Source organism: Brachyhypopomus gauderio, chromosome 11 (genome assembly GCF_052324685.1).
Source record: "Brachyhypopomus gauderio isolate BG-103 chromosome 11, BGAUD_0.2, whole genome shotgun sequence".
Taxonomy (NCBI): Eukaryota; Metazoa; Chordata; class Actinopteri; order Gymnotiformes; family Hypopomidae; genus Brachyhypopomus; species Brachyhypopomus gauderio.
The window spans coordinates 8,905,375-8,922,432 of NC_135221.1; the positions used below are offsets into that span (position 1 = coordinate 8,905,375).

The window sequence follows — 17,058 nt, forward strand, 5'->3', positions numbered from 1 at the left end:
GTTGGTAGATGGCATTGCCTGCATTTTAGTGCTAAATATAGAGCTTCAGTTCCCCATAGGGAGAGAACTGCAAATAGGACACAGATTGGCTTTTTCCACATCTTGAAGCCCTTGCATTGCGAGGGTCTAACGTCATCATTTGGCAAGTGGAAAGGAAAAGACAGCAGCCATAAGAACCTAAGAAACTGACTTGTGGTCTGTTAGTTGGGAAAAACACTAATGCATCACCATAACCATCTTAGTGCTATATTTAGTATTTTAGCTAAAATGGGGTTTGTAAGAGACTAAACAGTAATATAAAAGAAGCAAATGAAAATTATATTAAATGATTTCAAGTCATCATATATATATATATATATATATATAAGTACACTCTGAACATCTGTGTACTTTAGAAGATGTAGAGGTAGGGAACATGCTTGCACAGCTCTTGACTTGTATCCAAAGTGTCCTGAACATCCTGTACCTTATGTATTCTGTGTGTGTGTGTGTGTGTGTGTGTCTCTCTCTCTCTCTCTCTCTCTCTCTCTCTCTCTCTCTCTCTCTCTCTCTCTCTCTCTCTCTCTCTCTTCAATATAAATTGGACGGACAGTAAATGATTTGACATTAAACACATTTAATCAGTGTGGCTGTACTACCAGGACACCACCGTCTTCATGTCCTAACTTGGACGCACCTTTCCCATGTGTGCTGCTTCCAGTTGGGTTGCACCAAAATATCTTGCAGAATCACAAAACCTGTAAACACATTGCTTGGGAAGCCGTGAATTATTAACAAATTGGCAAATATTAGCAAATCAACAAATCTATATCTTTCCTGTGTCAGCAAACAAGATGTTCTAGGTGTATGGCATAGATCTTTTTTGTTGGTTTTAAATGACACTCAGTGGGTATCTATAGCTAAACCTTCTGCTGCTGCACACATATGTGTGTTGGAATACCTATAGGCAAACTGATGTGTAGTATGCAATGAATTTGCACTGACTAATAAGAATATATTTGTGAGGCAACTGTAATGTTAGCGAACAGGTCTAGACCTTTCCCACGCATCAAGGGTGCACTGTTGTAGGGCTTTTACATTTTGGTTCTTTTGTGCTTTAATTAAGGTTATTTTATTTAAGATTTTGGACCTAAAATGGAAAGTGTTTTTGAAATAAAGATGATGATAAGTATTAATATTTATTTGTTTGTTTTTATGTGCTGTTTGTTTTTCATGCCTGTGTATGTGTGCCCTGTCTTCCAATCATCTAATAAACTCAAACACTTGGTTGGCAGCTACAATGTCTGAACATGAAATCCTTCTAGAAATAATAAAAACATCACTATTTTTAACTTCTTACGTGTTTTCTAATTTTAGAAGGTGCTCTATTGCCATTTTGGAAGAATTTACTTTAAACGTGAAAAACAAATTGTCCATTCATAGTAGGGTGGGTATTTTCAACTGGAAAACCACACAGTGAAAGAGGGTGATCAAAACATACCGTCTGACTTAATATATTTACACAAGAGAAGAAACGTATTACTGGGGATCTGATGTGGAGATAAAAGAAATTATGTTTATTATATGTCCTGGTTTACTGTAACTTAACTGATATGAAAGATATGAGCAGTCTGGGCAATTAAGGAAAACCTAAATGAATTCTCCAGCACTAAACCTCCTGAAACACGTAAATAAATAGATGTTTTTGTCAAATGCTTAGCTGTAGTCATTGACTTCCCATCTGTTTTTACAGGATATAATTCCATGGCATATTTCTTGCATTGGTGTAGCTTTAAAGCCAATCATTTAGACCTTGAACTGTACATTGAGTGCCTTGGTTTCTGCAGATCCTTTGCATTACATTCAAACTGGAAAAATAACATTCTGCTTGCCAATGCTAGCAGCAAGAAATATTTATAAATGTTATGCATACTGTGAGATGTACAGTATTTTGATATGTATAAGTCATCATCACAAACATGAGCTTTTTATTTTATGTCTTGTGCATTGTTGCACTGAGCTGCTGAAGCCAGTGTTGTTGAAGTCACATATTAACTGAATGCAGGGAAACTGAGCTGAGCAGAGGGGTTTCAATGGCATTTGTGCAATCTGATGCCTAGCCTCCAGGAGTCTTCCTTCAATGTGTACAAGTATGTCAGCAGGTTTTGGCTGTTAACCCAGATTCAGAGTCTCACAGTCAGTGTCGTTCCAGTTTGTCTGGATCATTTAGGAGCTTTGCTCCTTATCTTCTCATGAGGCCCTCTGTGAATAACAAACTTCCCTGGGACTTCCTGGAGCTGCAATCTTTTATCTCAGAAGCTCAGACTCATGCCAAGCAGTTTGTGTCCTCTTATAACTTTAATTTTATTCACAGAAAGGCTGCGAAAACTTAATTTTACTTTCAGTGTTAGTCCAAAAGGTATAGTTATCCATTAACTTTATCATCATTTGTCATAACAGTCATTAGTTTTGCTCTTAGACAAAAATACCAGATTTGGCCTGAAGTAAAGATGAAGCAGACAGTTGAAACTGGGCAGTTCTTTGGCCAGTATGGACATAGTAGGGAAAGGCTGAATTTGCCCTGAAGCACAAGACATGACGTCAGTCATGATGAGGGGTTCCCTCTGTATGAGCCCTCACATACACACACACATTCTGATCCAAACCGTGTCTGTTTTTCTCGTTAAGGTAAAAAAAAAAACCTTGGTAACAGAGCTATGACTCATTGGAAGACAGCTAACTGATTTCGGTTTCACTCAGCAGAAGCAGGAAAGAACGAGGAAAAACCAGATCTAGCTAGTTCTGGATTGTTTGGCTGTTATGTGGATCTACAAGATTATCACAAAAGTGACAGATAATCCGGGAGTTAATGCTCAAATAGCCATTTTTTTATCTACTTGTACAAATTTTTCAGTTGCGAATTTTGTTTGCGTCGTTTCTATCTGCATATATATATATATTTTGTATGAATGCATATAAGTATATAAGTAACATTTTGCACCAATGTCTTTTTATTTTTATACACTGCAATATCTTCCTAAATGAATGGAATAAAGTTGACAAGTGACTTACTACTAAATGAATGACTAAATTTATAACCCTTACAGCCGTAGATGTTTTTTTTTATCCATTTATTTTAAACTCTTGTGTCCCTGCCCAGGGAAGTCATGAAACAGACCGTTGTAAGTAGGTGTGAAAATGAATGATTTTGCTATGAGCAATATCACCCACCACATTGTAGTTGTGATGCTACGCAAACTATCCCGGAAGAATGACATCATTGCTTTATGTTTGGTTATGACTGCAGAAGTGGGTGTGGGGAGGTTTGATGGTATGACATTTTGGACAGCCAATCGGCTTTCTTAACTTATGGCTAGCTCTGCTAAAGCAGCCAGTGGTTGTATAAGGGCAACCCAGAGCCAACACTGGCCACCCCTGTACAATCCAGGGTGTAGCGCAGTGGTTTTGACAGCGGATACCACGCTGAGGGAGGAGACTCATATTCATATGTTGAGAAACATGTTTGTTCTGAAAAATGTCCATGTTTGCACGCTACATTTTGAAACATTTTGTCACACATTTGGCAGTTTGTTTTCAGCAAAACGTCTCCTACAAACCTCCATTTTTAAGGCTCAAAATAAACAGTTTTGATCTGATTTATAGATTTCAGATGTTGGTGCAAAGTGTGTACACAGCCAGAGTGAGAGTGCCCACCAACAGCGTCATCAGTGCTGAGCCATTTCCTTTAACACTTCCTCCTGTCTCTGTTTACAGCCAAACCCCCGTCTCCATGGAAACATTCTCCTAGTGTATAAAGATCAATCTTTGTTATGACCACACCAAATGATAAAACTCATACCCAGCTCATACTTAGCCCAACCAAGTTAGTGATAAGAAACCGGAGCACTCTTTAGAGGGAAACTGAACGCTTAAAAACATACAGGCTCCTGAGTTAATACATAGCAAAATTTCTTGTTTTGAATAAAAACCTAGTGTCTATTTTTGTCCTGCTAATCACAAATAAAGAGAGTAAATGTTCATTGCCGTACACATGCTGTGTATCCTGTTTCATCAGCCTATGGTGGGTTGAAGCATGTTTTTTTTGTTTTGAAGTCAACCATGAAGGCTGTCCTCCTTCTGGAGTGACTCGGGAGTTCCCCACAATGCACAATCGCTCAGACATTTCCCCAAATGCCCTATGTCGACTGAAAGGGCCTCTTCAGGACGGGGGTTAAGAGACTACATAGAAGCACTCAAGAAACACTCAACTGTATCCCACATAATCTGTTGTGTGTATATTGTGATGGCATAAGTCTCTCATACAGGGAGGCTTATTACAGTTCAGAGTGGTGTGTCAATTAAATGTGCTCCCACAAAATACACTGTGTGTCGTAGTGACTAAATATACCTCTTAATCTCAGAGTGTGGCAGGAAACTGATGTCTTACTCATTGTTTGTATATTATATATAGACTTTGCAATTAGCACAAAATACTAAAATGAATGAAATCACCACACTTTTCAAGCCAAAGATGTGTGTGTAAGTACCATAACAATGAGGTAATATTTTAGCATACTATTGCCAGTCAAAGAGAGAGAGAGAGATAGAGTGACAAACAAAAAGAAAAGACAGTTACAAACATTACAATCTTAACTGTGTATTTTTAAAAGTTTGGTTGTAATTGCATCTTTAAATAAGGCTATACTGCATATACTACGAAATTGAAACCAATTTTGTATTCCACTTCCACTGCTGCTGTGGAAAATCCCCTATTTCACATGCTTTCCAGAAATGTCAATATAATCCAGACTCATCGCTCTCTGTCTGTTAGACCTTGTTGCTATTATGCTTGTGCTCAGGCACCATCACCACCAGGTCCTATTGTAACAACTTAGTTGTCTGAAGTCATGTTGATTCACTTCATCCATTTGAATGAGGGTGTAATTTTACAGCACTGTCCCTCTCTCCCTCTCTCTCTCTCTCTGCCTCTCACCTGAAGCAGATATCGTACATCTCACCGGGCCTGTGCTAAGGGTCGCTAGCTCCATTATCCTTCACTGTGCATCACGACAACTGCTGGTGTTGGTTAAGTCTTGGCAGGCAATCAAGACTTTCACACATACAGAAGGACAGCACAGAAGGGCACAAGTGCAAAACACCAAAAGCAAATGATGCTCCACCAGAAGCACTGCTAAGTGCTCATATGGAGACATCTACAGCAGATCATTTTATTGGTGGGCACCTAGATAACTATTAAGATCAAGTTGGGGGAAACATTAACTGAGAGTTTGGTCGATCTATTGATCTTACGTCCATTGTGAAAGACATACGCATCCTGAGGACAGAGCTCTACTGTTTCACATCCACTGACTTGCATATGCTAGTCATTTAAAAGCGTTTTTCTTTATTACGTACATAAATACCAACCCTGTACTTAAAGGGCAGCAGCAGTGTATTTTTGAGATCCTGTCCCTATTTTCTAGGATTGCACAAGTCACGTGAGTGGTTTGTCATATTAACAGTGATGGCGTGTGACGGTCATGTGCAGAGAGGTATGTCCCATGTAAAAAAGTACGTTCAAATCTGTTTGCTGTTTAATTCCTCACCTACATGTGTGTGAAACAAGAACTGGGTTTTCTACTCTTAGCGGATTACCCTGCCTTTATAAGAGCTTCTGTGGTCATCAAGTTCTGTGTCTGGTTTTGAAACTACTAATCTATTTAATGATGTGCACATTTTTTCATAATCCTATGGATATCATAACCTTGACATACACACAGTTTGCCTGTAGCACAAGAGTATAATGATAATTTTGAAAGATAAAAAAATAAATAAAAAATTAGCGTTGATTTAAAGAACAAAGTCATGTCACTTGGTATGACAGTAACTGAACATAAATGTCTAAACATCATGTCACATATATACATTTACATGAGTTTGAGTGTGTAAATTAGATGAGAACAAACATATTGATGCTGGATTCTACCTGTATAGGTGTTGCAAAATAACCCATTCAGTGGGGCCCAGGATCATACAGGACCAGAACCAACCCAGCTGACCTCCATGCTAGTATTGTCCAACTTGTTAAATGAGAAGTTAGAAGTTCTGTGTATGTCAGAATTTGATCTGATAGCCTATACTATGTCTTCAGTTCTTCATATTCAGGGACTTTAGTTTACCTCAGATCAGTGGCATAGGTTTAATTTAAACTTTTGGTGGGGGCACCACTCACATGAACCAACCTAGCAAATTATATGAGTAATATGACCAGGAATTATTGGGGGATACATGTCAGAACACAAATGTGTATAAGAAGCTAAACCTTGTTTTTATTATAGGGATCCAGCTGAGTATAGTAACTTGAGGAGTTATATATATAGTTATATATATATAGGATATATAAGTACAAGCCATGCTATATATATATATATATATATATATATATATATATATATATATATATATATATATATATATATATATATATATATATATATAGCATGGCTTGTATTTAATTTAAACCTTAGTATCAATGTAAATATTACACTTTTTCTCAGTTTTTTGGGGTATTTCCCAAACCATCATAGCAGTGTCAAGTACTTCTTACTCAAATCATATTCCATGTTTCTCAAAACTTTGTATTTATAAGAAACAGGAAGTGCTTTACACTACAATCATGACCCATACACGATGCTGTCTGATCACGTGGTTGGCTACTTGTTTATTTACATGCTGTATGTTGCCGCGGCCACTGTTGCCCCAGGCACTGTTGTTGTTGGTTTCCATGGACTGGGTTAGGAGCCCATCTTGCATGATGAGTTATGACTCAGAACTTTCTTTCAGATTAGTCAAATCAGGGATTCAGTGGTTTGTAAAGTGAACATGATGTCACTCACTCTCACTATGTTTGAACTACAGTAACAAAGCACATTTATACCTGCTGATGAAATGCCTTGAGATATTGGCTCACACAGTGAGTGTTAAACTACATGGAGCTGGTTGTTGCCTCTTCAGTCTGTATGGACTACAGCTGTCTGTTCCAATGGCTGTAAGCATTAAAGTCTAAGAATGAGCAGCTGTTTAAAGGACCTCTTACACAGGTGAGTGAATACGCCATGTGCTGTTCACTTCAAACAAGCCACATGTGTGGTTATACATCTGTGTTCTGTCCACTCAGCCAGGACTCCTGACACAGTCTCTTAGTAGTAGTTAAAGACTCTCTCCTGGGAATGCAAGCCCGCCTGACACCATCAGGAACTGTGCTGTGTCCTACTGCAATTATTCACACATTTCAGAAGTTCAGTTTGATTCATTTATTGTTGTTTTTCATTTGGCCTTTATAAGATGGTGCCAAAGGAATTGAACTTCTTAACACTGGCTATTGAAGTTCAGTTTATTGTGAAGGTCATTTGCAATATGCAAATCTGCACCCTATCTTTTACCTTCAGGTTCTGACCACAGCACAGCTGCTGAAGGATCTCCTTCCAAAACCTCTGGTTTCTCTTTGTGTGCTTCACAACAGTTTTATAATTTCCATGTATCTTACCTAAGTACACTACACACACACACACACACACACACACACACACACACACACACACACACACACACACACACACACACACACACACACAAATTCACATCTATAGTGAAATCCACCATAGCAGGAGAGGCAGCTCTGGACTGCGCAGGAACCTTCAACACTCAGTCCCATATTTTCCACCTCCCCTTGTGTTGGGGATGCATGCAGGGATGTAGACACACCCTAGTCTGTGGTTATGAAGGTGAAGCTTTGATGTCTATTGTCTAAGTCGTAGTCAAAAGGGATGCTTGGTGTAAGTATAATCCCAGGCTTATCCCAGAGGCAATTTCCTTTGAGGTTTAAGGTGTTAACCTCTTCCACCGCACCCACCACACCTTCTTAGGGTAACAACTAATCTTGGCCCCAAAGTATCCATGACAAACCAGTCTAACTATGATTTCAAATCAGTCTAACTGTGGATTCAGTAAATCAGTAGAAAAAGTGCACAAAACACAAATCTAACTTGACTAAATATAATAAAATATAATGTGTTCTGCATTCAGAAATACTCTCAAGATAAATTATTAAACACTAACATTTTAAAATTAAAAATGTATTATATTCAGGATTTATATTATGAACCACTTATGGCAGTGGAATCAGTGTGAAAAGATCTCTGTCTAAACGACTGCACTTATCTTTGCAAATTAAAGTTAAAATGTGGTTTTCTGTGGTTTACCATTGGTTTCTCAAGATCAGGACAATGTTGTGAATTTTAATATTGTCAAGTCAGAAATTGAAAAGCAGTCCTCTATTTTTGGTGGAGTTACCATTTCCACAAGTATAACCAATTAAAATGCACATGGCACTTGTTCTGTACTGGTTCTGTCCACCTGCTCCAATACTGTGTGTGCATGTGTTTCCACTTAATGTTAAATCTTAATGTTGTCTCCGCTGGTCTCCATGTGGTTGTATTTTGTTTTGATTCCCGTGTCTGCCTTTATCTTGTGTATTGTGAATTCTCATTATTTGTGGTCATTATGGTCATATATTGTGTGTATGTATGCATGTACTGTATGTGTGCTCAGGATCGGGTATATTTGTTTCCTTGTATTTCATTTTCTCTGTTTTTTGTCCAAGGTCATTTGGGGCCTTTTGAATAAATAATTTACTTGCAATTATATCCTGCCTCTTGCCTCACTCCATGCATGACAGAATAACCAACCAACAATGGATGTAACAAGTAGATCTGGTCTGGATAACAGAGGAAGTGTCCACTAGCTTAGGAATGCCCACCCGCATAGAAGCAGAGCAGCCAAGCAAGAATCAAGCAGCACATGTGTTGATGAATAATGTGGACCAGTTCCTGGGAAAAAGCACCTTACGTTAAGCAGAAACCAAGTTGTCTGGGTCAAGCGGGCGTGGCAGATCTTCTAGAACTTCAAGCTAGACCTGCTCAAGAAACCTCCCCTCCTCAGTGACCTGATGATGAGGTTCAGGGCTGACACCCTCATGCGCCTTAGCGCAGCCCTTGATATGTCACCCCTGTGATCAGCTCTCAAGAGGGCACAGCTGCACCACGGTCCTGGGAGGAGACAGCTGGTCCACGATCACAAGACGGTGCCACCACACTTGGACGGTGCCACCTCCACCACACCCTGACTGCCTGAGGGCCCCGCCTCCACCACATCCTGACTCCACCTCCACCTTCTTTGCTCCCTGCTTTCTAGTGGGCACCGCTGTGCCCAGCTTCTAAGATATGTTTATTTGGCAGTTTGACAGTATTGTAGTTTGTTCAGAAGTTCAGGAGTATCCTAGTTCAAAGGTACCTTTGACTCTAACCTACTGTACTGTTTTGGATACAATGTATGGGTAGATGACAAAGCCCTTTTGTCACTCTGGATAAGAGGGTTTGCTAAAAGCTAAAAATGTAAAATGTAAATTTTGACAAATTGCTTTACCTGTCATTGTATTGTTTATCTCCCCAGAGTCATTTTTCATGACAGCGTGTGTAGATCTGTGGCCCTGTGCTTGTGTGTATTCTCACATGACCCTCCTGATGATGGTATTGTGACATGTGCCACAGACCTTTGTGCTGTGGGATCACGGGCATGCAGAGAACAGCCCAGCAAGCCTTCCCAGAATGCCATGCACCTCCCTTCTCCCCTTTATTTAGGTACACTAAATGTTTTAACAAGTAGTCGATTTATGTCAGTGTGTTGGTTCAGGTTAGTTATCTCTCTTTTGAGTTTATTGGTTTACAAAAATTGTTTTACTGTCCTAGAGTGTGTTATTTACCACCCTCCCCCCACCCCCCCATTTCCCACCCAGTCTGTTAATTGGCTGTGCAGGACTTTCCAAGGACGACACTGGTGCAAGAGGACGGTAGTGAGCAGGATGCCATTCCAAGATTCCTCTTCTCTGCCAATGTCACATTAGTGAATGTAACTCAGTGATATGTGAGCTGACTGCACCAGTCTGAACGTTAATGGGTTAAACAGACCATGCTGGCTTCATGTTTGGTCTAGTACCATCTACAATCCTAGATGCAGGAAGTTGATAAATGTCTCAGAACCCAAATTATGTTAGATCTCAAAAATATATCTGTTTGTATATTTGACTTTTGACTTCATTTATTTATATTAAACCTTATCCTTTATCTAGTAATTTCCTGATGCAGCAATAATGAAATCCCAAATGAGTTGTAACAAATGAATTGTTACAATAGATTTGTTCTATTGTTTATTAGTTTTAAATGTATAATTATGTTTGTAATCAAATGTTTCTCTGCTGTTTACGTGCATGGCTTGTCTTTCGTGTGAGATTTTCAGAGATGGTTCCACATCAACACACACCGCATGTGAACTTTTGAGTTTGTTGTGGACTAGAATGTTGACTGGAAACATGGGTGTAATATTACAGGGTTTCAAAAAGTAAATGTTGTGTTGGCAAAAGAACTTGAAGTCTCATTACGGTGGAAGGGGGGGCGTCTAATAAATAAGATCTGTTTTCCAGTGTTTAGGAAATAATGCATTTGTTTCTTCTTTCCACTTATGTCCAGCTGTTGCATTACCACATGGCGAGTGCAAGGCAGAACAACACAAGCAGCCTGCATGTTTTTCCATTGAGATAATTCCTGCTATTCTTCATCCAAGACAATGACCCGCAGCGCAGTTTCAGCAAGGAGCCACTGGCCCAGTCTGCCATATTAATAGCTGCGCAAATTGGAGGAAAAGGCATTAGGAGCCCCAGCTCTCCACCGCTGATGTGATAATCAAGTACTCCCATACTGCTGGAATCGCTTACAAATAGATCTTAGCAGAGTCCTTGGGACACCCCATTAGCGCCGAGCCATAAAAGTACTTTCTGTTCCGCTAGACTCCAGAGGGAATTGTGTGTTTACACTCTGGTTAAAGAGTAGTGGGGCTTCGCTGCCCAAATAGGATTAGCATCATCTATCAGCAGCCTTCCCTCATGTGGTATTCCCCTGCACCACGGACGTAGGGCCTCGCTGTGGCCTGGACCAGTCACCTAAAGAGCAAGTGGCTACATTTAGCCTCAGCCTGAGATCCATCTAGCTCATATAGTCAGGTACAGTAGGTAGACAGACAGAAACCTTAAAATGGGTGAAGCTGTAAAATCCCATATTCAGTCACCAGAGTCTTAATGTTATTATTGTATTGTATTGGTCATTTACATACATTTTTCACCAGCTAACCCCACTACTGGTAAGAATACAGTCAAAGCCCGAGATGACTTTTTTTTGCTTAAATGTGACAGAAGTTATTCCCCACTGTACACTCACGCACGTAAATATGCGTCATTATTCCCATCCATACACCCCCCGAACATCAGACGGGTCCATTTATAGCGATGAAGATGAGAGTACGACCCAGTGATTCAGTTAGTGCTGACTCGAAGTTTCCCTCCTCTTCCAGCTCCCCGCCGCCCGCTCTATTTACATAATGGCTTCACGTTGCTGTCGCCATGGCAACCGCGATCACAGGAAAACAAACCGTGGAGGAAGCCGTTGAACAGAGGAAGCAGACGAGAGAGCAGCCCGATCGGGCCCTGATGGAGACGGTGCCAGGCACGCCGCGGTGATGTAGGCCGCAGCACCGCTAACCCAAACCGGACTGAGTGAGCTTTTCCCAGCTTCACTCCCATGGCGGAGCGGGTCAGACCCCTGGCCACAGGGCTCAGTCCAGCTAAGCACAGATGTGTGTCACAGGAGGAATTGGACCTTTGGTTTAACACCAAACCACAAGCTGCTTTCCTGAGTCTTGGGAAAAGGCAGCAAGTGGTTATAGACTGTCTTTATTAGGACATATTTTCCTAAGCAAAAATCACTTTTAACAAATAACAAAAAACGTAATCATAGTTTGACATATGTAATGATGCAAAGAAGTTATGTAATAATAAATATAAGCCAAACAAAATTCATAAAGAGGCAGCTGAACTAACAGATGAAGGATATCAGAGCAGTTGGGAACACTATAGACCACTCAATGTGAATCTTTGACATCTCTCTCCTTTCACTCCAGATGGAGCAGAGCTCTCTGCCATGCTTGCTCTGCGTCTTTCTCTGATAGGCTTAACTGATTTTTTGGCGCCAGAGATTAAAGGCCAGATGTTATGTCAGATGTTTGGTGGCTGACAGGCAACTCCAGGGTGGCTGAACCATCTTAGAGTTCAGCGGTTGCAAAAAGTGGCAGCTGCAGCCGTGACTGCACACTCACACAAACACTCAAACACACAAACACTCAAACACACAAACACTCTCTGCGGCAGCTCCTGGTGTCCTCTGCTCGCGGCGTTAATCGGAGCTGGGCGATTCACCTCTCCCATGATCCCTCAGCCATCTCAGACTGTTACTACAAACAAATCAAGGCCCCCCCTGCATACAGGTGCACATCTGTGCTCAGAAGTTTGGGAAATCACCCCCTCCTGTTGCTTCTTGAGCAAAGCCCCAGACACGTGTCAAACCCTAACAAACTCTATGCCTGAGTTTGATATGCAGAACATTGGAGATATATGTCCTACTTGGCAAGGTCAAGGTGTGCCTTATCCTGCGGGCTCACACTGGGTGGAGGTCACTGCGTAAGCGGATGTCCATTATAGAGCTGCGTTTAAGCTGCTTCACCCTCTGCTCTGACCATCTCAGGGTGTGGCGGTGCCTCCACCTCTTTGACCCCATTTCTCCCGCTCGGCAGTCAGCCATGTGCTCCACGCTCCCCTCGCCAGAGCGTGAGCTTTACGAGCGCTCCGTGTGGGAGGCTGCGGGCGTGTTCACCGTGCTCACAGATCACAGGTGCTGCTTTCATGACCTCGCTTTCCACGCCTCAGGGCACTGTGGCATGAGTCAGGAGCCACGTCGATTAATAAACGAATGTCTCGTTCGCTTTGATAAACACCATATGAATTCCCAGACTTTATGCAAAGAAGCCATCATCATGACGATATCAGTGCATCTAGAGAGCGTATCTGATAGACAACTGCTGCCAGTGTAAACAGGAGGACGTGGCGGACGACCAACTAACAGAGATCAGCCAGGACACATTCTGGACAACACACACACACACACACATATACATACAAGTGTGTTCTACACATATCATAGTCCACCAAGTGCTTCCAAATATGGACTGCATGTTGTAAATAACTTCGTCTTTTTAAGGCAAATGACTGCCTGAACCAATAAATGATTTTAATGTTCATTTTGATAGTGGTTATTGTAACCAGAAACCAGAGACTCAGAAGAATTTATTAACAGAGAATCAAGAGAGTAGAAACAAACAACAGAACAATAAAACCATGCCAGTGTTAATGATTAAATCCACAAGGAACCAAAATACCAAAAAAAGAAATTATAAAAAATTATACAAAACAACACAACAAACAAGCTTCAAAGCGTCACACTGAGTCTTGGGAGTGGGCCCTTACAGCAGACCCGTAATGCTCACGGGAGCGAGCCACAGGTGTGGATCCTCAGGAGAGGTGGTGCGGCTCTGAGGTGGAGCAGCAGAGCCCCGGGTGGGTGGTGCGAGGGTGAAGCCGTGATAATCACGTGACGTTAGTCAAGCGTTCAAAGAGCTTCATCAAAGCAATGTTGTGTTCCTGATAGCCTGTATGAGAAGCAAACATTAGAATAAACAGTAATCCAGCTTCTTTTTAAAACACAACATGGTTGCTTTCTTTAAAGACAACTTTATTTATTTATGAGCAATGCATCTGTTGCAATGCATCTATCAATAAATAGATAGGTCTAAAAAGGTCTTTGGGGATCTGCTTGGAAAACATTACTAGTTATTATTAGTTTTTTGTTTTTTGGTAAATCAGGTCTGGGTTGAGCCTTAACTGGGTTGAGTCTTAGCACATTTAACTCCACCGTTAACAGCTAACCGTTAACAGTTATGTTTTCATTTTGTGAAGCTCTGAAAGAGCTGCAAATTATATATTATTTTGTAGTTTGCCTTGATTTCATATGAATATTTTTAAACAGGTGATATATCTGGTCACACGGCCAAATCTAGTTATTTCAAGGATGAGAATGAATAGTTTTACATCAGACATATAAATCTACTATTAATAACATTATATTGTCACATTTATGTCAAGCTCACATGAGATAATTGTGACTGGTGAAATAACTCAGTGCCCAGTGCTTCATTAATAGTATATAATTTGTGTGGATGACATTGCTGTTTATGCAATCATGTTTGAAAAAAATTTAATATTATGACCAAAAATAGCTAAAAAATTTATGTCAGCCTTCATTACATAATTAAAACTCACAGCTATCGCACAGTAGTGTGCACACTGTGTATTGCAGCAATTCAAGGAACATAATACATGAACAGATGGGAAACATTTGGGATTATGTTGGTCAAGTTGCAACTGTAAGTAATAAATGATATGACAAGGCCTTCAGAACTCTACTGTTTAAAAGCGTACTGATGGTCAGTGTTATGACCACTACTGACACACGTTCTGACATGCAGCAGGAATGTTATCTTGGATTTTTAGTGATAATACATACATGAGCCACCACAAAAAGACAAAGATGTCTGTTATTAACATAAAATAATAAAATAATATACTGTGACATTACGTTTTTGTTGAGTTCTGCCATAATGTTTATTTTATGTGATATCATATTATATCCTATGTGTGGATGACTAAAAGTTTCTCACACAGGTTTATTGATGTGTAACATAGCAAGACATTCGTACATCTTTCTATCCCACGGTGGATTTTGGCATGACATCTGCTTTTGCCATAATGCATTAGATGATAGGTATGCAGAATTTTGATAACCAAAAGCATTTTGGCTGGTCCTACAGACCAGTTGTACCAGTTCAGACCAGCAACAGACCAGCACTGGATTAGGTTATTGGGGTTAGTAAGCCGGCCACAGAGTAAACGCATTAGAGCATGTCACAGCAGAAATCCCAGGCAGAACGGCTACGCTTTGAACTTCTCCTCTGGATCCTCAAACGCCCACCAGTTGTTCTTCTGGTTTACTGGAACTCTGCGGCGTGGGGCTAACCTGCCCTGGGACAAACCAACACACAGCCATGTGGAAGGAAAAAGCTTGACGTGCTCCTCCCGCTGGGAGCTCGGAAGAGCGGGTGTGCCGTTTTACGTCCAGTACGAAGTGAACTGTGGGCAAAACAGGGTGTTTATGACCTTAATTTTACATCCTTTTTTGGAAATTTGAGTAGCCAGTGCAAACTGTGAACCAATTAGGACCACTGTTTTTAATGACGTATAGACTTTAACAGGTTGTGAAATGTCAGTGTTCAAAGGGAGTCATCAGACTAAACACTTTGGCTATGCAGTTACAGAAAAGAAAAAAAATGTTATTCTAAAAATAACCTTTTGAACTAAACCATGAGACACATCGTCTAACCTGGAAACAGCATTTCCTGGAAACTCCCTTTCACTTTGAGCTGCCAGGACTATCAAAAACAACAGCATCAACAGCAAGTGAATGCAGACTTTAGACTGTAACAGGTCTGGAAAATAGTAGTTTTAAAACTGACAATGTTTTAACTGAGCCAAGTATAGGAATAGTACTGCCTTAATGAAGAAAAGTCCAGTCACAAGTCATCAGTGTGACTTTATAAAATGTTCTTTTTTGGTTCTTCATCATACAGGGAAAGTGTCTTCACAAGCTTTCATGTACTCAACAATGCCTGACCTTGTTGTGTGGAACACCACAACCACACGGAGAAGAGAAATAACGCATGGTGGAGTCATGCAAACAGCCGTTCCTTTGTTCTCCCTCACACTGGTTCTTCTTCATTTTATAAAGCACTTTAATATGACTGACATTTGAACTATTCAAGACTCAGCATAGCATGTGTACGCTGTATATGACTGCTTTATTAAATAAAGAAAAAAAAGGTTAATTTTCTCTTCAGTCTTGAGAATTGACTGGAGCAGTTTAATGTGCGACAGATGGGTGACGCAGCGCTGCTGTGAGGTGATTGTTCATGGGAGCCAAAGCCTTTGATGCAAATGTCTGTAGCCTCAGGCGACACGCTTTCTCGAGTCGACCTCAGCTGTTATGTAACCCCCGTGTAGTTTCCTCCTCTATGATTGGCTGTCCAAAAATTCACAGTCACTGTGAAGAGAGCGCGAGCAGAAATTTGGCGGGGACGCAGACACCACACTCCACCCTTTCATTCCGATTCCAGACTTACGCAGCATAAAACACCCTGCTTAGACGCTCACACATCTCAGGGCCAAGTCGTCTTTCTGAGCTATTGCAGAAGCCATAAATAAAGAGTGAGACAATTTTTTCTTTAAAGAATACTCTCATGAACAGCAGCACAAGATGCCTGTGCTGAAGATTCAGTTTTTAAAGCTTCTATTAAGTTTTTATTCCGAGTTATGCAATATCACCATTGCACAGTTATGCAAGTTCCTGATTTTTGTAATCAGTCCATGGGAAAGGCATTTTTCTGTTTAAAAAAGACCAAGATGCAACACTTAGAGCAGAAGTCAAGGGCTGTGATGCACTCTCAATAATTTTATATCAAGCAAAAAAGCACGGAATAGGTTTCTAGCTGTAAATGTTTTTCACAAAGACTGGGGTCATTGTTTACTTACTTTTATCATGTTTATATTTTTATATTTTTTTAAAACCTGATGTTTCTTAGCAATCTGTTAACATCTATTTTTTATTCTCGAATGATGTTGATTTCATCCATTTCTTTTGATGAAATGCCAGATATGTCACAGAGAAGGACACGGCACCACTCCTTCCTAGTTCACCCCAGCTTCGAGGCTGCCTGCATTGCGTCTCACCGAGTGTTGACATGTCATGCTGAACTCAGAACGCAGTATATGTTCCCACAGAGGTTCCTGGGGGAGTACACACTCAACACAGACTCCAACCCAGTCAAAAGGTCAGACCTTCAGAACCACAATTGTTGACTGTGTCTGTGATGACTGTGGGTAAGATGTCACAAGGACTAAATGTATCACCATTCAATTAACTTCATCTTTAGACTGGTGTCATATTTACTGTACATGGCAGGTGGCAGTTT

General features: G+C 40.6%; 1 long non-coding RNA gene across 2 annotated transcripts in view; it reads left to right on the forward strand.

The window, feature by feature from the left end:
- The window catches only part of LOC143526917 (uncharacterized), a 20,120-nt gene extending 9,078 nt beyond the window's left edge, over positions 1 to 11,042 (forward strand). The window contains exon 4 of one of the 2 annotated variants that reach the window (XR_013133995.1): positions 10,563 to 11,042. This is a non-coding gene — a long non-coding RNA (uncharacterized LOC143526917). Of the gene's footprint in view, positions 1 to 4,981; positions 6,330 to 10,562 lie in introns of those variants that run through there. The other variant, XR_013133996.1, reaches the window with a different exon arrangement.
- Positions 11,043 to 17,058: the final 6,016 nt, after the last annotated feature.